Consider the following 26,770-nt stretch of genomic DNA (forward strand, 5'->3'; position numbering starts at 1 on the left):
ATTGTATACGTTATATATAAAATATATATTTTGTATGTAAACATAGCATGTATTATATTACATACCATATGTAATATAATATATAGTATAATATGTAAATATAGTATGTATTATATTACATACTATATTTATGTAATATAGTATGTATATATTTATATTATATATAATATAGTATGTATTATCTATATTTATATTATATATAATATAGTATGTATTTATATATATACAAATATAGTATATAAATATAGTATGTATTATATATATTTATTTATTTATTTATTTTCCATTACAGATTTAGGTCATCTGCAACCATCTTGATTTTGTTTGTTTTTTATTTTATTTTGTCATCTGTGTCAGAGTTTACAGTGATAATAAATTTTGCTAATTTGTATCCATATCTAATCAAATTGTGGAGAGAATTGGATTAATTTCTTTTTTAATTTCCTGAAAATAACCACAAGCAATAACAATAATAATGATAGCAAGAAAGGAAATAGGAAGAGGAAGAAAAATCTTTTATACTCTACTACCTTATTAGATCTAGTTTTTTTTTTTTTTTAGTTTCAAGTAACAATAATTCAAACCAGAATAACTTAAGCAAAACATTATTATTATTGTTTTCTATGGAGAAGGATAATGAAAGACCCAAAGGGGAGCTGATGATTAACCAATCGCTGATGAAAGGGATGCTTCATGGACCTACCAATGGTGTTTCTGAGATACCTCTTTAATAACAATGGGAGTCATAATAATTTTAAGAACAAACATTAATTGAATATATAGCATATCTTTTTTCCTTTTCTTTTTTTTTTTTTTTTTTTTGAGATGGAATCTCACTCTCTTGCCCAGGCTGGAGTGCAGTGGCATAATCTCTGCTCACTGCAACTTCTGCCTCCCAGGTCCAAGCGATTCTCCTGCCTCAGCCTCCTGAGTAGCTGGGATTACAGGTGTACACCTCCACGCCAGGCTAGTTTTTGTATTTTTAGTAGAGACGGGGTTTTGCCATGTTGGTCAGTCTGTTCTCAAACTCCTGACCTCAGGTGATCCGCCTGCCCCAGCCTCCTAAAGTGCTGGGATTACAAGCATCAGCCACCGCGCCTGGCTCACACTTCCAATAGATTCTTTAATCTATACTTCATAGCAACTGTATGAGAAAGTTCACATTATTTTTCCTTTTTTCTAAATAAACAAACAACTAAAGACAAAGAGGTTACATAAATTTCCCAGGACTACACTGCTATAAAGTAACAGAGCAAGGCACTGAACTCAAACTGGCATGACAGCCCGCATATTTAAACAACCGCATGATTACGTGGCTCTCCCTCAGACAACTCCAAGTCTCTGCTTCTTAGTTAAAAATTCCAAAGTGTGGAAGAAGGGATACTGATGGCTCCAGCTTGGATCAGATACCCATCTTTGAATCGCTTTCTAAGAGAAAGGGCCAGGATCACTATGTAGGGAAAGCAGCCCTTTGTGTTTTGGAGTAGTTATGTAGAGCTAGACGGTCGTGCCAAGAGGTACCTCTAGCCTATCCATCTCACCTTCAGTCAGTCTTCCCGGTCAATGTGATTACTTCCTTCCAGAAACTGAGGACTTTGTCCTTCTGCTTCAGCATTCAATGGACTTTGCTTTATAACAATAGGTTTGTCTATCATCACATCTAGAAACACTCTAGAATGCAGGGAATATATATATACACATACACATAATATAGATTATATATATTATAGATACATACACATAATACAGATTATATATGTAATATAGATATATACATATTACATATCTATATTATAGGCCAGTAGGGGCCTGTAGTATATGTTACATATATTATATATAATATATTATATATTATATATATGTATATATGTATATGTCTATATACATAATATAATATAGATATATAATATGTATATATCTTTATTATACATATTATATATCTGTATTTTATATATATATGTGTGTGTGTGTGTGTGTATCCCCTACTGGCCTATAATGGACCATTTAATGACCATTGTTGAACTAAAAACTGCTTTTGACTGATAGATGAATATAAAGAATAAGGAATGCCATGTCTTCTCCAATCACATACAAATACTGGGGAGCCACATGGACAAAAGCAAACTGAAAACAAAAATAGAAACAGAAAATATATACATATACATATATATCTATATGTATGGGGTAAACTATGATCTATGCATCCATTTAAAAATTAACACATGAAAATAACATTATTTTTGGATCCAGTTTTATGATTCAGTCTTTCTAGTGTAAATCATTTATAAGAGAAATCAGACAAATATCAGGTTTGTGGGAAATGTAAATTAATTTGAATCTAAACTTAGAAGAACTCTTCCTGTGGGCAGATGACAAGGGGAACAAACTGAGCAAGAAGAATTGAGGAAAACACAGCAGAGAAACCACAGAACCACAGAACCTAGCAGGCTGATGGCCTGTATTGATAGAAGAGTCACAGTGATCCAGGGTGACTACTGGTTTACATAGAAAGACAAATAACATAGGGAAAGAAAGCGGATATAAAAGGACATAAAATTTACAACATATTTGTTTTGTAGGTCTGGCTTGAGGCAAAAGTGGGAAATAGGCATTAGGGATCCAAATCTTCCATTCTGAGCCCTTTTCGGCTCTCCAGCACTTCCGCCAATCTTCATGTACCCAAGAGCTTTCTGGTCCCCCATTTTCCACTGTTCTCAACGAAGAGTCTGTAGGGTATTGCTCATTTGCATGCTAATACAAATGAGTCAGTCTGGATGTTATCATCTCTTTAATTGTGAAAGTAAGGCTTCATCTCTGTTAAATGAATACCAACAGCAAACGATAAATTGGGGACACTTAAAAGGATCAGGATTCCTGGCTCAGACATCACAAAAGGCTGGGTTTTCTTGAAGGTAATTTTAGATGAGAAAATGGCATATTCTTTCCTAGATTCTCCTTTGCTCAGAAAGAATACGATCTCATGGGGCGCAGAAAATTCTGATTCTGCTTTGCCACCAAATATTATGTGACTTTGGATAAATTACTCAACCACTCAGGGACTATGTTATTTTTCTTTTTAAGCCTCAGTTTCCCCCCTGTAAATATAGTCATAGGCCAGGCACGGTGTCTCAGGCCTCTACTCCTAGCACTTTGGGAGGCCAAGGCGGGTGGATCACTTGAGGTCAGGGGTTCAAACCAGCCTGGCCAACATGCTGAAGCCCTGTCTCTACTAAAAATACAAAAAGATTGACTGGGCATGGTGGTGGGTGCCCGTAATCCCAGCTACTTGGGAGGCTGAGGCAGGAGAATTGCTTGAACCCAAGAGGTGGAGGTTGCAGTGAGCTGAGATTGCACCATGGCACTCCAGCCTGGGAGACAGAGCAAGACTCTGTCTCAAAATAAAATAAATAAATAAATAAAACCACTATTTGGGGACATTGTAAAAATTGACTATATGTAATTGCCTAACTCAGTACATGGCACTTAATAAATGCTCATTGAACAGTAGTTATTATTTTTATAAGCAGTACTGATGTCATTACTGGTACTACATTTAGGGATTGGTTTCCTATGTAGGGTGGGATGTCTGCAATTTAGAATGAGCATATGTATTATTAACCATTGATATGTGGGATGAAAATATATGAACTTACATTAATATATGGGTATATACATATATATATATATATATAACCTTTTTAAAAAAGGAATTCAGCTTTACTCATATACTAATGTTTAAAATATGGATTGATGCCCATGTTTCTACTCCATATCTGTATCAGCTTCTCACTTACCATGTAGAAAAAGTGCCCTTTGTCTCCTGGGACAGAATGGGAAGCCCACAGCATGGAAAGGTTGATGTGGCGCCTCCCTTGTTTGCCCAGCATGTGCTACGATGATTTGTGAATGACATCATTTTGTCTTCAAAAACAACTTACAAATAAGCAAGTGGCTTGAAAGAACTTCTGCAAAAGAAACTATGAATTGATTTAGCACTAAAAACGTACAAATTCTTGGGAGGCCAAGGCGGTGGATCAGCTGAGGTCAGGAGTTCGAGACCAGCCTGGCCAACATGACAAAACCCCGTCTCTACTAAAAATACAAAAAATTAGCTGGGAGTGGTGGCGGGTGCTTGTTAATTCCAGCTACTTAGAAGACTGAAGCAGGAGAATTGCTTGAACCCAGAGGAAAGAGGTTGCAGTGAGCAGAGCTCATACCATTGTACTCCAGCCTGGGCAACAAGAGCAAGACATCGTCTCAAAAAGAAAAAAATAAAAGTACAAGTTGAAGAAAAAAAAAATAACCGGAAAATGACAGAGCTGGCACTCTCTCAATTCCTTCTAGGAGCTCCTTGTCTGACACGTTAAAACAATAAAGCAATAAACACTGATAAGAAGGCAGTGGCAAAAGAAATTGTCTATTGGAAATTGACATCCACTGTCATTAATGACATTCTATTAATAAGCAAAATAAGATATAATTTATTTTAAAATGTCATCGTCTTGCTTTAATTTTTCTATTGTTCTGACTATATATTACTTATTATAAATAAATATTCAAATGTTAAGGATGTAATCTTGAAAAATTTGTAAGATGCAGCACTTAATGAAAAATGTTTAGTAACCACCCCACTAAGAGCAGAGTTTCTTGCAATTTTGGGATCTCTAACTTAATGGCAGGAAGAGGAAAACAATTTCAGCTGAACCTGGAAAAAATATAACAATACAAATATTTTATTCTCAGGTAAAAGGGAAGTTATTATTAACATTTGATTTGATTTGATTCAATTTATGACTAAACACAGTAAACACTCAAAAAGCATAACATTTATTGCTCACCTATACCACATCTTTTAGAACTTAGTCCTATAAATTAAGTTCCCAAAAGTGTCATAAGGTCATTTAGTCTTTCTGTCTACCTCTTGCCAGGCCACTAGAAAGCTTTCCAGAGTGTAGGAGAACTTGGGATCTCAAAGCCTGAATTCATCTCTAGAAAGTTAATAAAATACTCACTGAAATATAAAAATAATCTTTATATAATTATGTCTGGACAATAGATTGTTGGGTCTCTCAGTATTCCAAAACTCCTTATTTGTTCTCAGAAATATATCTCTAGCTATCTATCTAACTACCAATTGTTCGATTAAATGAGTGATCTATATCTAGAGAAAGAGATTTAACTTCCAATTGTACATTTGGAGTAATCTAATTACTCATCATTCTCTCTTTAAGAAATCTCATAAGATTTTGCACAGCAGTATGTGTTTTGTGTCCAGGTACCCTCAGGCTAACAGGAATGATATTGTTCAAGAAAAATAAGATACACTAGTGTTTTTTATTCCAAATACACTACTATTTTTATTCATATAATATTCTAAACAGGCTTTCATATTACCTTGTTCTTCTAGTTGAGGCTTAAAAAATTTTTAAGCCAATCCCAGAGTTTTGAAACTCTAAGATGTTGTCTTTAACTGGACGGATTTTGAAAAAAGAATGCCCTTCTAATTCAGCTCTGTAGTTGACTAACCCTCAAATGGAAATGTGCACATGTTCACCTCTCTCCATGAGCTTGGGAGTTTCCGAGTTTCCGTCAGTAAAATAAGCATCATGATACCAATATGTCTCACATGTTTCTGAGAGGGGTCCAGAGTGAGTGAATATTTGCCTGGTGCTGCAGGATCTGTGGGCTTTCTAAAGACAGGCAGGACATGCTGCTAATGTTGCGATCAGTGCCAATTTCCAGATGGAACTCTGCAGCTATACTGAGTTCACTCTTTTTCAAAATCTGTTCGGCAAGTGCTCCCAGGGCTGGTATAAGCTCTGGGGCTCATTTGTTTTTCCTGGTAACCATGGAGCTGCTAGTTTCAATCATGGCTACAAAAGCATCAGAAGAACTGGGAAAGTAGAGTGAGAGCCAGAACCCACTGGCTGTCTTTGGAGTAGCTGAAGAGTGAGTAGCAGGAAGCAGTAAACCAAAAACCATAGCTGCCAATAAATGACCTAGACACTGTTTTCTTGGCATTGCTATTTGAGTTCTTCATGGCTAAGCAAATCAAGACAAATGGGGGGAAAAAAGCAAAGTTTTCTCAAGGATCCGTTGAGGTGAATCTCTTAGCTATAAAGGGAATGAAACTTATTTTGCAAGAAGTTCACTTCTGGCAGAATAGCAGAGATAGATCCAAGTTTGGATTCTGAATCACTTAAGCTGAGCAAGTTACTCAAACTTTGCAAATCTCAGTTTCTTATCTGTAAAATGAGCATAATAATGTCTACCTAATAAAATTGTTTAATAAGATGTGTGTGTGTGTATATATATATATAGAGAGAGAGAGAGAGCGCCTCAATAAGTGATTGCAGCTTTTGTTCTTCTAGACCTTGCAAATGAGAGTATTCAACATTTAAACAAAAGTATATAATAGGATTCGTTCACAGAGGAGGTCTATAGAAAAAAAATTATATATATAGTGTGTGTGTATATATGTAGTAGGATAATAATTTAATGCTGAGTTTTAAGCCTTTCTCTATATTTCACTCTAGTTGAAGAGATGGAATATTTTAGAAGAAAAGCTGCGTGATATTTAAAAGTATTTGAACTTTCAAGCCTGTGAAACTTTAGCATTATGAAATTTTTTTGTGGCTGCTAAGTTTTACACATCTTGCTTTGCCTGGTTAGAAATCAAATGCTTTCCTTGACAATAACCGCTTTCACAAATACACTGTATGAAAGGTGATGCATGTGCGTTTTCAGGAAATTATTTTAATAGCAGGATTAGTTTAAACTCCCGCTGTGTTCCTACGTGGACACTGCCCCACACCTAAACTGTATGGTCAGGCTAGGACTAATAACAGAAAATCTCTTTAACAATATTTGAAAATTCGTAAAGTTTCAGGACAGAAAAGGTGTCACAGTAATTTAACCTTTGGGAATTCTGTGCCTAGGCAATTTTTAGCTAGTCTTTTCTTCTGTAGAAACAACTAGCCTTCTTCCTTGTCATACACTTTTATTGTTAGTTATTCTTTCTTTCCAGCTTTCCCAGAGCTGCTACCAGTAGTGACTGTAACCCCATCCTCTCTTTTGGAAATGTTGTTTCAGGACACGTGGAAGATTATTTCCCTGCTATTTGAAGTTTCTGCGTGTCACTGAAGTATGCTGGTGCAGTGACTTAAAAGCAGAGCCTTTATTTATCATGATTAAATGCTTGATAACCAGGGAAAGGTTTTGACATTCTAACTGGCCCATTCTGGAACCTTTTAAAGGAAACGCTAACTCCAGCCTTTTAATGAAACTCAAATGAAAAGATTCTGGATTTAATAATATGAAAGAGAAAAATTATTCCTTTTACCCAGAAAGTCTGCCATGTTCAGACATTGGTTAGACGGTATAGACTGGGGATGAAGAGTTTAAGTTGAGTTGGGGTAGAGGCGGATTGTCCTGTTATATAGCTGGAAATTCAGATCCCTCCTTTGGTTGGATACCTCAACAGAATAACGGGAGGGAGGGAGCTCTGGCAGGGAAATTCTTGGCTCTGTCTGCAGTATATACAGTATAGTATAAAAGAAAGTGCCCTTCAGTATAGAACACAATTTCCAGGGTCCTGTGAATTCAATGACTCTAAGGCAACATGTCTTCTAATAAATACACTTTGTTCTTTTAATCTCCCATTTCTCTGTCTCCACTCCACCCACTCCACACCCTGTAATCCTGAAGGCGAGAGTAAGAGGAGAGACAGACTGGTGGACTGAGATGCCCTACAGAGAAGAAGAGTGGGGTGGCTCATGTTTCATACATCATTTCCATTCACTGTTTTATCCCACAGACACCAGAATGCACATATTTCCCAGCATGCCCAGCTATTCGTTATTTATTTAATAAAAGGACCATAAGAGCCTCTTCCAGAAAACCAAATACTTACTGTGTTTCAGTAACATGAAAATCTACCTAAATGAATGGTGAGAGGAAAATCAAATATGCCAGAGATACCCAGATTTCACCCTAAAAGCATTCTCCTTGAAGGCACAAGGGCTGTGTAACACAGTAGGATTTCTGTTTAGCTGCCGGACTTGAAATAGAATAAGAACAAAGGTAACATTTCCAACACTGCATCCTTGGCTGTTTCATAATTCTTTTTTTTTTTTTTTTTTTTGAGATGGAGTCTTGCTCTGTCACCCAGGTTGGAGTGCAGTGGCACCATCTCATCTGAGCTCACTGCAACCTCTGCCTCTTGCCTCCTGAGTAGCTGGGATTACAGGTGTGCGCCACCATGCCTGGCTAATTTTTGTATTGTAGGAGAGACTGGTTTTGCCATGTTGGCCAGGCTGGTCTCAAACTCCTGACCTCAGGTGATCCTCCTGCTTTGGCCTCCCAAAATGCTAGGATTACAGGCATGAGCCACTGTGCCTGCAGGCTGTTTCATAATTCTGATACTACTGTCCACATGTGAACAATTGCAGCCACTTCTTGCTGATTCTGACTGCTGTGATGTTGCAAAGACCCGTTTATTCATTTCATTTATTGCCCTCTGCGGCCAAATTACTATTACTTGCAGATCTCTCCTCGGTTTGCTTCTAGCCTTTCAATTTTGTTCAGGATGTCCAGTACAGAAATAGAAAAGGTGGGTTTTTGGATCAATGTAGCTTAATTATAATCCTGTTTTCTGCATCTTGCTCATTTTCTTTTTCATTTATTCTAACAAAAAAAGACAGTTGGGCACCGAGTGCTGCCTGTATAGTCTAGTAAATAATTTTTGGAGTTATAGATATGTGGCTTGATTGTCCATTTTCAAGGCCAAGGACAAAGTCCATTTGATTTCATTTTAAATTGCATGACTGAAATGAACTTACAAGCCTCTTTTTCCCTCTACATGATCTTCTTGCTTTAATTGTGAAGACTACAATAAAACAAAACAAATAAAAAAACACACACACAAATGTAAAGAATTATCGGTTTAGATGTTTTTGGTCTGTCTTTCAAGCTATCTTTTGATGTTTGCCTCTAGAACTCCAATGTTGCAGCCACCACAGCTTGAAGTATTTCCCCCACCACTTGTGCCATTTCAAACATTCTCTTAGTATTAAAACAAATCAAAATCAGGAGGTATCTAATTGTGCTGGTTTTGATTTTGTTAATACAAAGTGAAAGATTAAAATGGAGCAGTAACAGTAAAAACATTTCTTAAAGAGGCAGTCACAGCAAACCATTAAAAGGCAAATAAGCTCTAAAACCAAAGCCTTGAGAACTTTAAAGAGAAACAATCCCCTTCCCCAAAGAAATTTCAGGAAAGTGCAATCATTACAGAGGTTGCTTTATAACCTCTTTGTAAAAATGTTAGTCTTTGGCAAAAGGTACCGTTATGACGGCTTTCAGATATATCATAACTGCTTCCCCCTGTAACATTTACAAGCTCACATAGTACATTTGTCACTTTTGGTGGCAGTTGGCAAGTTTTGTAATGGTCTGGGTGTTTCCCCAACATCTTTCTTGTTTTCCTCACTCTCTTATGCTCTTTGGATTCTCAGTTACCCCCTGGGGCTAGACTCCAGCTTTTTCCTTTTATAGCTCCATTGTTATTTCGTCTGTAGGGCAATAGTCCTAGGTACCCCCGCCTCCCGCCCCCACCAAAAGCCTTAATGGAGTCTGAATCTGAGCATCACTTGAATGAAAAGTCAGGAGTTATTCTGACTTTGCTCCTTGAAGCAATTCTGTTTTGTCGTGGCAATTATTGTTCTAGACACTTTTCACATTTCACTCTGTAGAGCTGCTGGTATGAACAGGTACAACTTTCCCTATTTAGTATTTGCCAAAATAAATCGATAAATTGCAGCAAAGTATCCACCTTCCCTTGTAATCTCAATTCCAAAGGTTTGGGAGCATTATCCCATACTTATTCCCTCTAGTGATCATACACTCTTCCCCTAAGAAAGTGGGTTGCAGGCAGACTTGTAAAGGCAAGAGATGTCTTTCCAAGACCTCTTGAATATATGGATGTTATTGTTTGGCAGAAACTTTCAAAAAGTGAGCACTCCTCAACACAGTTTGTGCTTACTTTTCAAACTCCTTTGAGAAAATGTAAATGATCCCTGGTAAGGTGAAGTCTGATTCACACTTCAGTATGAACTAACCAGTTACCATTCTCTGGGACAAATTTTTCAAATCTCAAATTGGAAAATATGTTTGGCCAGGGAAAACTGAGAATTTAGACTGGTGCTATAATCAACACATTCAAGCATAATTCATTCACTTGACTAACAGGAAGAATAATGCCTGTGAGCTGAGGTATGAAAGATAAACAAAGATTGGCCATACACACATGTGGAAGAAGACTATTTTGAGAAAAAGGAACAAAACTGTGAAGACAGAGGTGTATGATTGTGTGGTACATTTAGAGGAACTGCTTGAGGCTCATAGCTACATGATTGCAAAGGGTAGCAGGATGAGTGGTGGGAGAAGAAACCGGGCACATAATCAGTAAATGGACCATGAAAGGCTTTGTGTTTGGAGCCAATAAACTAAAATTTTCATTCAGTTGGAGACCAAATGCAGGATTTTGGACAGGAAAGTGAGATATTAAGATACGCATCTTACAAAGATGTCTAGTGACATGGAGAATGGGAGAATGGATTGATGAGGATACTCCAAGTGAGTCGTCCATGACAGCCTCCCATTTTTTCACCACCCAATCTCTCTCGAACATACTCCAAGTAAGACTGGAAGCAACACCATGTGGGATGTCACTGCAAAAATCTAGGTGAGGCTTATGAGTGTCTGAACTAAGGCTATGACAGTGGGAGTGCAGAGAAAGGGCAGGCAGTTTCAAAAAATATTAAGAAGAGAGAATTGGCAGAATATAGGAGCTAATACAATATGAGAAGTGAGAGAGAAAAAAGACTTCTAGATTATCTCAAAGCATTTTATGGTTAATAGATGAAATACTGATTCTTCTATATAAAGCTACCTCTCTACCTGTGTATCTACTCCATTTCCCTCTCATGCACTCAAGCACATCATTGCTCTGAGTATACATCCTCTCTTTCTATCCTTATATTACCTCTCTTTACTAAATAAATCCTGGCAACACACAAACATGCTATATTATCTCTTACCTTTCAAAAAATAACTATTTGACTCCATTTCCTCCACCAAGCACTGCTTGGTTTCTCTGATCCCTTTTATAGCCCAATGTCCTGTGTGAGTTGTCCATGACAGCTTCTCATTTTTTCACTTCCCAAACTCTCTCAAACTTACTCCAGACAAGCTTTTGTCCTCAATACTCTACTCAGACGTCTCTTGCTAAGTGTCTAGTAAAACTGACTTTGATTCTATCTCGCAGGGAACACCTGGAAATAGTGTAAGCACAGTTCAGTGTAGTCTTGCTCAGGATCTGTAGTATTTATACCCTGACATCTGCAGCCCATTGGTTAAGGGCTATGTTAAGGGGTTAGGGTGGGGCGATATAAATTCTCAGGCACCCTAGATCTCTATGTGAAAAAGCAAGCCACAATGCTGCAACCTGAGGCCAGTCCTCTCAGAAAGCTGTAGGCATTGGCTATTGGAAGAAAAAGCACCTCAAAGATTAGCATGCCAAAAAATGGTACAGAGAGTATGTAAAGTTTGTTCCCACACCAGCAGTATCAGCATCACCTGGAAACTGTCGGAAATGAAAATGCTCTGCCCCCCAAAAAATGACAAGCCCCCTCCCACGACTTTACGTACATTAAAGTGTAAAAAACACTTCCTAAAAACTCTGTGACAAAAACACAATTATTAGGTTGGTGCAAAAGTAATTGCAGTTTTTGCCCTTTTTGTTGTGTCAACCTAATACATTATTCTCTTTTGCAGACAACAACCCAGGAGATTTTGATACCAATATTTTGACCTCATGATATTCTGACACTGCATTTATGAATATACATTTTCAAATCAAAATTATAACATCAGGGATGAAATTTTATCAAGAAAATATTTTCTGCTATAAACTATACTAAACCAATTTAATTTCTCAATGATTTTTTATACATTGTACTTGTCTTTTACAATTGATTCAACTGAAATTAACATCACAAGGGTTAATGCAATTTACTATGTTACTTTTATCAAGAAGTTTTAATTTCAAAATAATTTATTTTGTTGGAATTCAACTTTTCTGGTGATATATTTAGCTATTTTAAAATTAGTTTGGTGACTATTATTTTGATGAAGTCAATTATTTTCAAGGCTAAATTTTACAGATCTGTATTTTTTCAACAAGAGTTGACAGTCAATTTTTAGTTAACAGCAAATTTTACAGTGAGAAGTTGTAACTATTGTCAGTTTTATTTTGTTAATTATTTCTACAAGCTATATTGATTATAAATTAAACAAAATACCATATGTTTATCTTTATTTCTTTGCTAACCCAATAAAATGTACGACTAATTGTCATCAAGTATTACAGAATTGCACTATTGTCAAAGTTCCTGACCCATTACAAATTATTTTTAGTGCATGTAATTTTTCTATAACCTCTTACTCTTGAGATTGCCTCCCTGTGTGCTCCTAATCCCTTCCAGAGTGGATCTTGTAGATTTTTTGTCAGTGTAGAAAGTGGGAAGATTTGCTCTCAGAATTCTGCTGGCCTGAAACAATGTAGAGCTTCAACAAAGTGATTTGTTCTGTTGTTTACTGATTGTGAACAACAAACAGATTTAATACACGAAGGAAAGAGGAGGTTACTGAATTTTCCAGCAATGTATGTACCCACTCTCACGTCTTTCCTTTTTTTTATAAACTAACTACTATACCAATCATGGAGCAAAGAACATTAGTGGACAGAGGTGTAAGATCTTGGTGCCTGGGAGGTTTAAGCATCCTTGTCTCTGTTGTAGAGTCTGAACATTTGTCTACCAAACCCATCTCTTGCTCCTACCCAGCATATATATTTATTATATTGCCTTGTCTCCTTTACAGTTTTCTGTGCACATGTGACTAGTGTATCTTAAAAAAACAAATACAGGGAGAAGTGAGGTTGTCCACTCTCAGGCTTGGCCCTACCACATGAACTTCTCTATGCTCTCTTCTCCTTCTGGCTTTCTGCCATGAAGATAATCCTAGGGTAATCTCAAGAGCCCTGTGTTTCAAATGGCAGGACAACAAGAAGAAAGGATGCTGAGTCGTTGAATCATTGCTTAAGGAAAGCTGCCCCACCAGGAACACACACTCTGGAATACTTACATGAGCGAAAAATGCATATGACAGTATTAAATCAAGATTTGGGTGTTTATTTGTTATAGCACCTAGCCTTATCCTAACACAGGCTCAAAGCTAGAGTCACACAGCAGACACAAAACATTATTAGGAGTCAATTCAGAATCAAAACATGCTAATATGGGAAGGAAAAATGAAGCTTACAGAGGTTCATCTCTAGCTTGAGGCAATCTAACCACTCTGGATAGAATTTAATCTTCCTCTGTTTGACTTCTATGCCCAAGGTAAATTACTGCAGAGAAAAAACACTCATAGATTTGCATTTTATAAAACATTGACTGCATGTTCTACTATATTTACAACAGTGGGCAAAAGTACAAACTGCAAAAGGTTCTAACTGCTGGATTATTTTCAAATACATGCACATACCATCTTTGCCAAATACACGGGCTGCTGCTTGCTTCTGTTCTAGTGTCTGTTTCACTTAATGCAATGAAATGGATAGTGAGTATTTAATTCTTCAATTAGAAATCCCTGAAGCTGCTACGTAGAAACAAGTGCTGCTGCTATCCCGAAACAAGTGCTCTAGACTTCCAACTATCACCAACACCCTCTACTACAAGCTACGTTATTAAACTCACAGAAATTTCTGCCCAGCACACCATTGAAAGAAATGTTTAGAGGAATTAGCTTTGGGGGAATATAAATTAAATATTTACAGAAAAACAAGTTCTTCAGCTTTGATAGTAATATACTTAGTGATGGAGCATTTGGCTCATGAGATATAGATATTTTCCTGTAAGACATTGCTATGGTTTTAATGTGTCTCCCAAAGTTCATGTGTCGGAAGCTTACTCCCCAATATAACAGAGTTGAGAGGTCATATCTTTAAGAGGTGATTAGATCATGAGGGCTGTGCCACATGAATAGATTAAAGCTGTTATTGCAAGAGTGGACTAGTTATCACAAGAGTAGATTCCTAATAAAAAAAGGATGCATTTTGTCCCTTTTCTCTGTCATGGGTATGCTCTCTTGCCCTTCTGCCATCTGCCACGAGAAGGCACAGCGAGAACTCCCTCACCAGATTCATCCCCTCTGTCTTGGACTTCCCAGTCTCCAGAACTATGAGCCAAATAAAATTCTGTTGTTTATAAATTACTCAGTCTCTGGTATTCTGTTATGGAAGCACAAAATGGACTAAGACATATACATTGTAAGCCATTTATTAACAAGCATGACTTACAGCTCAAATCCATCCTAAAAACAAGACATGGTTGACCATTATACTTCTTTTAATTTCACACCATGGGTTCTTATAATTCAGTAGTCATAGCTTAAAGGTAAATTTCAAATAGATAAAAAGTGTCCTGAAATATAACATTTAGTCAATATTGGCATCCAAATTCAGAACAACTTCCCTCCCAGCTCCAACTTTCCACTATGCTGCACACAGTGTCTAACTCTACAGTAGAAGCACTTGTCATAAACTAGGTCTTTGGGAACAATATGATATGGAGAGACAGTTATTCATATGAGCTTTGGACAAGACTAAGTACACATACCAATTTTGCCTCTTGCTGTCTATGTGATTTTAAACAAAGTACTTAGTCTGCCATTGGTTTATGTATGCCTTGAAAACAGTAATTCAAGTGAGGTTGTTGTAGACATTTGCAAATTAATTCTAAAATTAATAAGAAATGTAAAGATCTAGGATAGCTAAGACAATTTTGAGAAACAAGAATAAGATGGAAGAAATAATCTTCCCTGAGGTAAATTCTTCCTATATAGCTGCAGTAAACAAGACAACGTGGTAGAGGGATAGAAACAGTGAAGAATGAAACCCAGAAATAAATCTATGTATGATCAACTTATTTTTGACAAAGTTATCAATATTAGTCAATGAAAGAAGGACAGCCCCAATTGGGCAACACAGTGAGACTCTATCTCTACCCCCATCCCCAAAAGGAAAAATTAGCCAGGCATGGTAGAACATGCCTGTAGCCTCCACAGGAGGGCAAGGTGGGGGGATCACTTGAGCCCAGGAGGTTGAGGCTGCAGTGAGCCATCATCATGCCTCTGCATGCCAGCCTAGGCAAGAGAGCAAGGCCCTGCCTCAGAAGAAAAAAGGCAGCCTTTTCAACAATGCTGTTGGAAAAAATGGATATTCAGAAGAAAAAAAAAAAAAACCCAAAAACCGAAGAACTTTAATCTAAATCTTATGCCTTATACAAGAATGAACTCAAAATAGATTGTGGACTTATATGTAAATGTATAGAACTCTCAGAAAAAAAACACATAGCAATAAACTTTTTGGACTTCTGGCTGGATAATGAGATTTTGGACTTGATATCAAAAGTATAATCCATAAAAGGAAAAAATGAACATTTGTACTTCAACAAAATTAAAATATTTTATTCTGTAAAAAAACTGTGAAGTGATAAATGGAAGCTACCAACTGAGAGAAGATATTTACAAAACAGATACTTGACAAAGTACTAGTAAGTAGAATATATATATATACACACATACATACACACATATATATACACACACACATATATACATACACACATATATATACACACATACACACACACATATATATATGCACACACATATATATATACACACATACACACACACATATATATACACACACACATATATATATACACACATACACACACACACATATATATACACACACATATATATACACACACATACACACACACATATATATACATACACATATATATATACACACATACACACACACATATATATAACACACACATATATATATACACACATACACACATATATATACACACACATATATATATACACACATACACACACATATATATACACCACATATATATATACACACACATACACACACACACATATATAACACATACACACACATATACACACATACACACACACAAATATATACATACACCATATATATACACACATACACACACACATATATATACATACACATATATACACACATACACACACATATATATACACACACATATATATACACAACATATATATACACACACACATATATACATACACACATATATACACACATACACACACACACACATATATACATACACCATATATATACACACATACACACACACATATATATACATACACACATATATATACACACATACACACACACACACATATATATACACACACATATATATACACACATACACACACACATATATATACATACACATATATATACACACATACACACACATATATATACATACACATATATATATCACACACATACACACACACATATATATACATACACACATATATATACACACATACACACACATATATATACACACACATATATATACACACACATATACACATACACACACACATATATATACACACACATATATATATACAGAGAGAGAGAGATGGAGTCTCTCTCTGTCATCAGGCTGGAATGCAATAGGGCAGTCTTGGCTCACTGCAACCTCTGCCTCCGGGTCCAAGAGATTCCCCTGCCTCAACCTCCTGAATAGCTGGGACTACAGGTGCACACCACCATGCCCAGCTAATTTTCATATTTTTAGTAGAGACGAGGTTTCACCATGTTCACCAGGATGGTCTTGATCTTTTGACCTTGTGATCCACCTGCCTCGGCCTCCCAAAGTGCTGGGATTACAGGTGTGAGCCACCATGCCCGGCCATAAGTAGAATATATAAAGAACTCTTAAACCCAACAGTAAACAAAAAGTCCAATTAGAAAATAGGAAAATAAAACATGAAAACACATTTCATCCAGACACGGTGGCTCACGCCTGTAATCCCAGCACTTTGGGAGGCCGAGGCGGGTGGATCATGAGTTCAGGAGATCGAGACCATCCTGGCTAACACGGTGAAACCTCGTCTCTGCTAAAAGTACAAAAAATTAGCCGGGCATGGTGGCGGGTGCCTGTGGTCCCAGCTACTCGGGAGGCTGAGACAGGAGAATGGCATGAATCCCAGAGGCGGAGCTTGCAGTGCGCCAAGATTGTGTCACTGCACTCCAGCCTGGGTGACAGAGCAAAACTCCATCTCAAAAAAAAAAAAAAGAAAAAAAGTAAAAAGAAAAAACACTGAAGAAGATATATGGATAACAAATAGGTACATGAAAATATATTTAATGTACTAACCACTGGGGAAGCACAAATTAAAAGCATGATGACTATGACCACACATTTTTTAAATGGCTAAAATAAAAAATAGTGATCAATACCAACAAATGCTAGTGAGAGTGCTGTAAAACTGAATCACTACACATTGCTGTTGGAAATGAAAACTGGTACAGCCAGTTTGGGAAAGAGTATGACAGTTTCTTACAAAAGTAAACATGCAGCTACCATAGTTGCATCCTTAAGCATTTATCCGAGGGAAATGAAGATTTATCTTCACACAAAAACCTGTATGCAAATGTTCATAGCACCTTTATTCATAATAGTCCCAAACTGGAAACAACTCAAATATCCTTCAGATGCTAAAGAGACAAGCAAATTGTGGTACAATCATACCATGGAATATTACTCAGGCATACAAAGAAACAAATTAGCAATATATTCAACAACTTGGATAGATCTTGAGGAAACTACAGTAGATGAAAAAGTCAATTTCAAAAGGTTACATATTATTTGTTTCTAATTATATAAGATATTTGAAATAACACAATTATAGAGATGGAGGACAGATTCGTGGTTGTCAAGGATTAGGGGTTAGGTGATAAAAAGGGTGGGAGTGGCTACAGTTTTGTATCTTAATTGTGGTAGTGATTTTAAGAATCCACTTGATAAAGTTGCACAGAACTGTAGACACACAGACTCCACATACACACACACACAAGTACAAGAAAAACTGATGAAATGCAAATAAGTGCTGTAAACTCTACCAATGTTAATTTTTTAGTTTGGATACCATTTTATAGTTATACTTGATGTTACCATTAGGGAGAATGGAATGAAGGGACAGACAACCTTCCTGTACATATTTTGTAACTTCCTGAGAATCTATATCAGTTCAAAATAAAAAGTAAAAAACTAAAAGACTGAATTTTCATTTAATTTATGGAAAGATTGGACCTAAAGCAAGACAACCTCAGTAGTTGACTGTGGGGAGTTCAGGAGCCATCCCCTTGAAAACAAAATTGACGGACTTCACTGGAGAAGGAGTACTTTGGCTTATGTTATTGGTTCTAGTTACATGCTAATCCACTAAAAATATTTAGTAGTTAATATCTCAACGTGAATTTGTTTCTCAAATTCTTTCTGAGAATGTATTGATTTTCTTCTCTCTCTCTCTGTCTTTCTCTCTCTCTCTCTCATGTTTTGGCAGAGGAAACAACAATAAAAATAAAGTAATTATATTAATTTAGACTAAAATTTATTTAGTGGTTTCCAAATGCCAGGAGTTGTTCAAGTGCTTTCCATCTATTAACTCATTTAGTCTTCTAAATAACTGTATGACTCAGGTACAATTATTAAACAACATTTTATTAATGTAAAAATGGAGGCCTAGAGAGGTTAAGTAAAACCTAAATTTTTAATGTAGATGAGCCTTGCTTTTACTGGCTATGTTATACTTCTTAGAGACAAAGTAGAGAATAAAAAGTAGTCACAAATTAATCCCCAGGAATAACCGTCTCTCTCATTCTCTTTTTCTTTCTGCTCTCGGTCTCCTCTAGCCAAGCTTTTCCCTGTTTCCTTTACAGCCAGTTTTTTTCCAGCTCATTTCCTCCTCATGTCTTTCCAGACTCACTACAGGATGCTCCACCATTTTATTAAATAGGAAGATTTTCCTCTTTTGAGAATTGTCTAATATGTATCTACAAACATCTCTTAATCCAGTAAACAAAGGCAATCTCTCTCTCTTTCCTTTCTCTCTCTCTTTTCTCTCTCTCCCTCCCCTCCCTATTCCTTTATCTCCCTCAACTCACCCTCTTCTGAACTAAAAGAAAGGGGACAATTGTAATCTTTATGATTTCCCCCCATCACATTACATTACTACCATGGACTGAGTTCACTTGCTATAAGTAAAAATATCAAGTGTTTATTTATTAGTTATATACTTAAGTACTTTGAAACTCAAAACTTTATATTGGGGTTTCTGCTGGAGAAACAAGTCATAAAACAGGAAGGACCTAGTTATTCACATCACTAATTTTGTGGCCTTTTACATTATTACCTGTTAATGCCTTTTGGAGAGGAAGTTTTATTTGTCAACAGTCTGTTAATGATTGTTTAACCAAGTGTTTAAAAGTAAGCTAGCATACTTAAAAAGATATTTTATTGATAAGGCCCAAAATTTTGCACTATGCCCATTAATATCTATCATTTTATCACTTACATTTTATGAAATGCATACTTCACCGAGAAAAATAAGTGCCACCTATATGTCATTCACTCACATCTTAAAGTGATACCTAAACCCTTTAATTACATTTCTTCTTCCTAACCCTTTACTCATTGTCAAGTCATGATAAGCACCCTCCCAAAATCTGCCCCAGAAAACAAAGGCCAGATCTATTGAAGGCCAATGTAAACAGGTGTGTCTACCATGTTGTATTTAAAAAAATATCATCCTATCTACTTATGGGATTTTTACATCACTGTTTAATCCTTCTATCCACACTGATTTATGATGCTCCGGTTTCCTCTTCCATCAAGAGGGATGGGTGCCCAAAACGAATGGCTTCCCCTTGCTTTAAAGAAACATTCCCACTCACAGTCTCCTCCTTGAAACTCTCAAATGACACTCTGAGAACGATTCCTGTTCAACAGGTCGACAGCACCCTTCCCCACAGTTCATTCTGTGGCCCAGGTCCTCCAGGCTTTGGCTGTTTATTGTCCATGCCCAGTCTTTGTCGGAGTTCAAAGCAAAACTGTTTGTCTCTCAAGTTCAGCCCTCATAAATGAAGAGCACTTGTATCGTCTCCTCTGAGCATTTCAAAACAAAACAGGACAAAAATCAAGATACCCTGATGTAATATTAACAGCAATTTCGCACTTACTGAAAAAAAAAAAAAAAAAAGATGCCTTGGTACATTTGGAAGGAAGAGAGCTGAGGATCAAGAAAGAGACTTCCAGCCTGGCCCATTTCCAGGGGTGAGTCTCCCTCAGCTATAGTATGGCATTGAGGAGCCAAAAAGCTCTTCATGCCCCCATGAGGAAGTTGATGAGAGCTCAGGATGCTGGCTGGGAGCTCCCCAGGGCACAGGAGGCCAAGTCACTCTGTAACAGAGGACTGCAGAGTGGAAAACTCCAGACTGAGCTAAAACAGAAGTCACAAATGAACTTCATGAGGTCTGCAGGATTGGTGTAGTCAGCAGAAAGAGTGACTTGACTCCCAAGGAGCAATCTCCCTGCCTTGCTCATGCCAAGAGAACAGACTTGTGCCATGAGCAGCAAATGCAGCAAGGACAAAGCCAGACCTTCAACATCGAATCAGCAGAGAATATGGAGGACCGAAGGACGTTGTGTGCCTCTGGTGCCATGTTGTATCTTAGCTTTGCCAGAACCTGATGTTATCTGGGAAAAGGGAAAGAGAAGAAGAGGAGAGCAACACTCTGTAAAGCTACTTGCCTCTGAAACACTGGGTTAACCTGAATGTTACTGAATGAAACAAGAAATAATTAAATTATCTTGAACTGGAATTACAGACTCAAGAGAAAGATGTTATATTGTTACCAGCTGAAGTTGTAACTATAAAGCTTTGCAAACCCTTTGGTGAGATTTTTGACCTCAATAACCAGAAGATAATTTTTGCCAAAAGCATTGGGTTTAGGTTTTAAGCAGTTGGTTTCAGATTCCAGATATTTATATGATTTCCTTCTTCCTTTTCCAAACTTACCTCATTCAAATGACTTTTCAGACCTAACCACCTTCTCTCCTCTTACCCTGTCTTATTCTTCCCTAAGCGTGTACCACTATATGATGTTTCACTATGGATGTGTATTTGTTTATTGTCTTTTTCCCGACTAGAATGAAAGTTCTCTGTGGCTGAAATTATATTATTTTGCTTCCAATTGTTCCAGTGCCACCTAGTAAGTGCTCAGTAAATAGATGCTGAATAAATTAGTGAATCCAGTATAAATCCCTCAATTTTTCTCTTGCTTTCCTCACTTATAAGTCAGGGATAATATTAATATCAATTAGCCAGAATTGAGAAATTAAGGAGCCCATAAAGGTGCTCTAAGAATCATAGACCCAGAAGTCATTGGTAGTTCATGTTTTAATTATTCTTGTGGAAATATTTGACTTGGGGACCTCAAATGATACCAGCAAAAATCCAAAAGATGTTTATCCACCATGCCTGTGCAAAGTCCAGCTCTGCCCACTGCATTGAATCTGTTCTCCTCTTATTTTGGATTAGCAAGAAGACGGAGCCACTTTTCTGCTGCCATTGCCCTTGGAAATTCAAACTCCTGATTACTGCGTGCAGGACCTTGATTGATCTGAATTTTGCATCCTTCTTGAAGCTCATCTAATACTACTCTTGTTCTCTAGGATCTAGGTACACTAACATTTCTGTCTCTTGAAGACTTCAGGTTTGCTTCAGAGCTGAGGCCTTTAAGTCCTTCTTTCCACCTGGAAAAGCTTCCAAAAGAGCTTCACAAGGCTGGGCCCTTTCATAATTTGCAGTTCAGTTCAAACATTCATCTCCTCAAATGACTGTATCCTGAGCACCTTGGCTAGAGTGGTCCTCCCCGGTCACCAGCACATACACACCAATCAACCAATCTGCCAAAGTCCCTCTCTATTCTAGAAGTCGGTGTTATTTTTGACACAGGAATCAAAGCTTAAAATTTTATTATTTTCATAGGACTTAAAACTTTTTTGTCATTTCAGTTTCTGGAGGTTCTTTATCAAGGGAAATTCTCATCAAAGTTTTATTTACTGCACTGAGTTTAAGCTCTTGCTTTTAAAAAAATTATTGCCACTCAATACTGGGTTTGTGTATTCTACTTAATTAAGCTTTTAATTGTATTATGCCCTAAAATGTTTTAATGACAAATTTATAAATCTACAAAATAAACAGAGATTTCTTTTGTTCTTCCCAGATCTAACTCAGTCCTTTATGTCTCTCAAAAAGATATAGAAAAAGGTAGCATCTTAAAATATCCTAGATATAAAAATTAATATAAGGTCTTAAAATAACCTGTGAAATAAATTCATAAATCCTGGCTTTTGTCTTCAACTGGTCATTAAAGTGTGCTAGGAACTGGACGTCAGTTCTTTTTTTTTTCTTTTTTTGAGACAGTCTCACTGTGTCACCAGGCTGGAGTGCAGTGGCACAATCTCGGCTCACTTCAACCTCCACCTCCCAGGTTAAGGGATTCTCCTGCCTCAGCTCCCGAGTAGCTGGGATTACAGGCAAAGGCCACCACACCAAGCTAATTTTTGTATTTTTAGTAGAGATGGGGTTTCACCACATTGGCCAAGCTGGTCTTGAATGCCTGACCTCAGGTGATCCACCTGCCTTGGCCTCCCAGAATGCTGGGATTACAGGCGTGAGCTACCGCGCCTAGCATCAGTTCTTATATTTCACACACAAATAACGTGATAGAGCAGAAAGACTACTGACCTAATCATTCACTCAGTAAATATTTATTGAATACATAATTTATGCCAATCACTGGGTGAGACACAGGATGAGCAGAACAGTCGTTGGTTTTCTCGTACCGCTTACTACCTCGAAAGAGACATGGGTAAAACCAATATATGTGCAGGAAATAGTTACTTCCCTATAATAAGAATACAAATGAAAACAGACAAGGTACCATGAGAAAAAGTAATATATCTAGACATAATTTAGATTAGAAGATAATATTTAAAGTAAGACCCAAAATGATTAGATTGACATTGACTAACAGTAGGAATCACAGCCTGCAAGGCACAGAGGACTGACTGAGCAAAATCCCTGGGACAGAAGAACTTGATTATGTTTCCATTTTTAAAATTCTACTTCTAGCTCCTTCAACATTTACTCATTAGATTTTGGAAAATCACATTGTCTTTCAAATCAAGCTTTATGTTCCATAAAATAGGGAAAATAAAATGAAAATACATTTGGCAGAAGAAAATGAAACACAGTATGCTAAAATGTTGTCAAAAAAACTACAAGATTATGTGAACAGGATTGAAGCTTCAGGTAATGCTTCTGCAGTTTCTATTACACTAACCTTCCCATATATGGTAATTTTAAACTCAGGAAAGAATGAAAATAATCAGTTTGAAGATACTAGAGAGTGATCAATAGCAGACAATAGAATAATTGCTAGGGGTTGAGGGTCAGGGATTGCTTCAAGTTTCAGTCAAGAAGATGAATAAGTTCTATAACTTTGCTGTACAATAGTGTACCTATAGTCAAGAATACTGTATTATACACATAAAGATCTGTCAAGAGGATAGATCTCAAGTTGTGCTTTTTTACAATTAAAAAAATAATAAAGTGGACATCCTCAATTTGACAAAGAGCATTTTTAATAAAAAACCTAGAGCTTACATTATGCTTAATGGTGAAATGTTGAATATTAAATATATTCCTCCTAAAACTGGAAACTAGGCAAATATTTCCTCTATTCACACTTATATTCAGTATTGTAAAGATAGCCCTAATCAGTGCAACAGGGCAAATAAAAGAAAAAGACATCTAGATTTTAAGGAGATAAGTTTTCTTTCTTTAAATTTGTAGAAAACATGGTTGTTTCTGTAGAAAATCCTAAGGAATCAGCATAACTATAATAACTTTAGCAAGTTCACAGATACAAAGTCTGATTTTAACATTGCTATAAACTATGGTCATCAAGACAGTAGCATAAGGAGAGAAAAATACAGCAATGAAACAGAACAAAAAATTTAGGAATATGCCCATACTTACATGATCAATTGACATTTGGCAAAGGCACCAAGGTTATTCAATGGGGGAAAGGATAAAATTTTCCACAAATGGTGTTGAAAGAATTGCATTTCTACTAAAAAAAAGGCGGCGGTGGGGGGGGGGGTGGCGCGGAGAGAGAGACTTTAATCTCTATCTAATTTGAGATCAATGAGATATCTAAATATAAAAGCTAAAATACACCAGAGAGCATTTTCCCAATCTTGCAGGTAAGCAAAGATCAAACACTATATATATATATATATATATAAAATTTTTTTTTTTTTTTTTTTTGTGAGACAGAGTCTGGCTCTGTTGCCCAGGCTAGAGTGCAGTGGCGTGATGTCAGCTCACTGCAACCTCTGCCTCCCAGGTTCAAGGGATTCTCCTGCCTCAGCCTCCCGAGTAACTGGGATTACAGATGCCTGCCATCACGCCCAGCTAATTTTTGTATTTTTAGTAGAGATGAGGTTAATGTATTGGATATAAGTCTATATAAACTTAAGTTGTTATTCTCCAAAAATAAATAATTAGGGTGTTTTTTAATGCTTAATGTATAGAAACTTGTATAACCAGATGTTGACTGGGACTTTTCATGTTTTGAAAAATCATAGTTTAATACAAAAGCTAAGAAACATGGCTCTATGTACTGTGCATTCTAGAACCAGAGAGCTAATTAGGGCTACTGACTTCTGAGGATGAAGCCTTCCCCTTTTGCCCAAGTTAGTATAACGTGAACATGGAAGACTGGAAAAGGAGTAAGCTTCATGGAGGCCAAGTGAGAGAGGCTCTGGAAGAGTCACTCATGAAGAACAGAGGCCCTGCTTGGAAAGATACGTGCATGCCCTTCCCCGGTTGGAAAGCATAGCTCATTCTGTGAAGCTCTACAGGGGAGCATGGAAGAGACAGTTCTTGAAAGAGTGCTCTGAGAGATTAGGAGTGCAGCAAATTATTGTTCTCAAACATTCTAACCCCCCAGTGGAGAATAGGGGCTATTTCTTCACATATGTCCCCCGAAGTGGGGAGGCACAGTTGAATGTAAACAACCAACCTACTTCTTGCCTAGGCTGTTGGCTAACACATTCCAGCTGAGCTTCAAAGGACTGTAGCATAGCCTAAGATAAGGATAGTACAAACTGACACCATCTCAGCATGTTGTGGTCCTCAGAGGACACAGCAAAGTGCCACATTGATCCCAGTGGAACTACTTAAAAAGACACTTGAAAGAGAAGGAGCTGTGGGGCTTTCCAGGACTGGTTTGAGCTCAACAAGAAAACCACAAACACCATCTATGTGTAGAGTCTGTACAGATCTCCTCAATGTCAGAGGCCACCAGTAACAAAATAAAAAAACAATTCCCCACTGTCAGTACAAAGACACATACAAATGCCACCCATCTCTCATCTTTCTGTCACCAATATTGAAATAGCTAGTGTCTCTTTTAAGAGGGAGAATGAGCAGTGAAACCATATTTTCTCTTAACCTTCAAGTAGGCCAAACTAGACAAAGAGGAGTGGTGCTTTGAATTGGACTTGAGATTTTAAAAATGTTTTTAAATAAAGTGAACTGAGTATTAATCACTAGATGAAAGTGTCCCATAACCAAAATGACTGATAAAAGTTTGAATTGTACCAGGAGTCTCTAGTCGCCTGTTATCCAGAAGAATGCAGGAAAGTGATTAAACAATTTCATATTTACACATCAGTGAGCTGACTTCTCAATAAACCTGTTATACATGTCATTGTAATTTCATAGTAAAATAGGTGTGGGCCTCAAAATCAAATTATAATGAGCTAAATTTGACATTATTTAATTTAGGAGTTAAGAGCTATAGGCTCATTAGATTCTTTTGATAAGTGATAGCCTTCTCAAATTATCATTGGGATAGCAATGTGAATTTTACAAATAGTTTTTTTTATTAGACATTTTGATACGGCAGCCTCAAGGAGTTAGCTGAAAAATTTAGAATTGATGACCTCTATTCATGTGTGTGCCTCTGAATAAAATTCTATGAAAGGGACTTTAAAAATATATTTCACTTGCAATAATTAACTTGAATTCTCCATAAGAAATAATTTAGTTCCATAAGGGTTAGCTTTTTTTGGTCACTTTCAAATGGAATCTATTATTTAAACTAAATTCAATCAGACTTATCATAAATATTGAGACTGAGTTTTGAGCTCACAAGCCTAAATAGGCTTCTGAGCCTATAATTTTTAAAGAGTATAAATGTACTTTACATTTCAATATATAAACGTGTGTATAGAACTAAAATTATAATCATCAAAAGGAAAATTGAAATTCTTCATCTATGATATAATGAATTATAAAATTAAACATAAAGTTAGAAAAGCTCCCAAATCTTAAGTGCGGTAGACACACTTCAGAAAGTGAGACTGACCAGATATTGAGAGAAGAGTAAGAGGACTTCCTAGTTGACAGTAAGTTGATTTGCCTAGCCTTAGGGTCAAGTGTGAAATGATCAGCAGCTGCAAATTAGCAATGTGCCTATGCTTTGTATACACAGATATAATTAGGAGACCAAGGTTATGTCTGTTTCTATATGTTTGGCAAAATATGCTTATGAAGTCATATTAACAACATTTTCCAGTTGAGATTGCCGCCAAGAGTTTGTTTCTTTAAT

Source organism: Trachypithecus francoisi, unplaced genomic scaffold (genome assembly GCF_009764315.1).
Source record: "Trachypithecus francoisi isolate TF-2019V2 unplaced genomic scaffold, Tfra_2.0 Lachesis_group7, whole genome shotgun sequence".
In the NCBI taxonomy this organism is placed as follows: Eukaryota; Metazoa; Chordata; class Mammalia; order Primates; family Cercopithecidae; genus Trachypithecus; species Trachypithecus francoisi.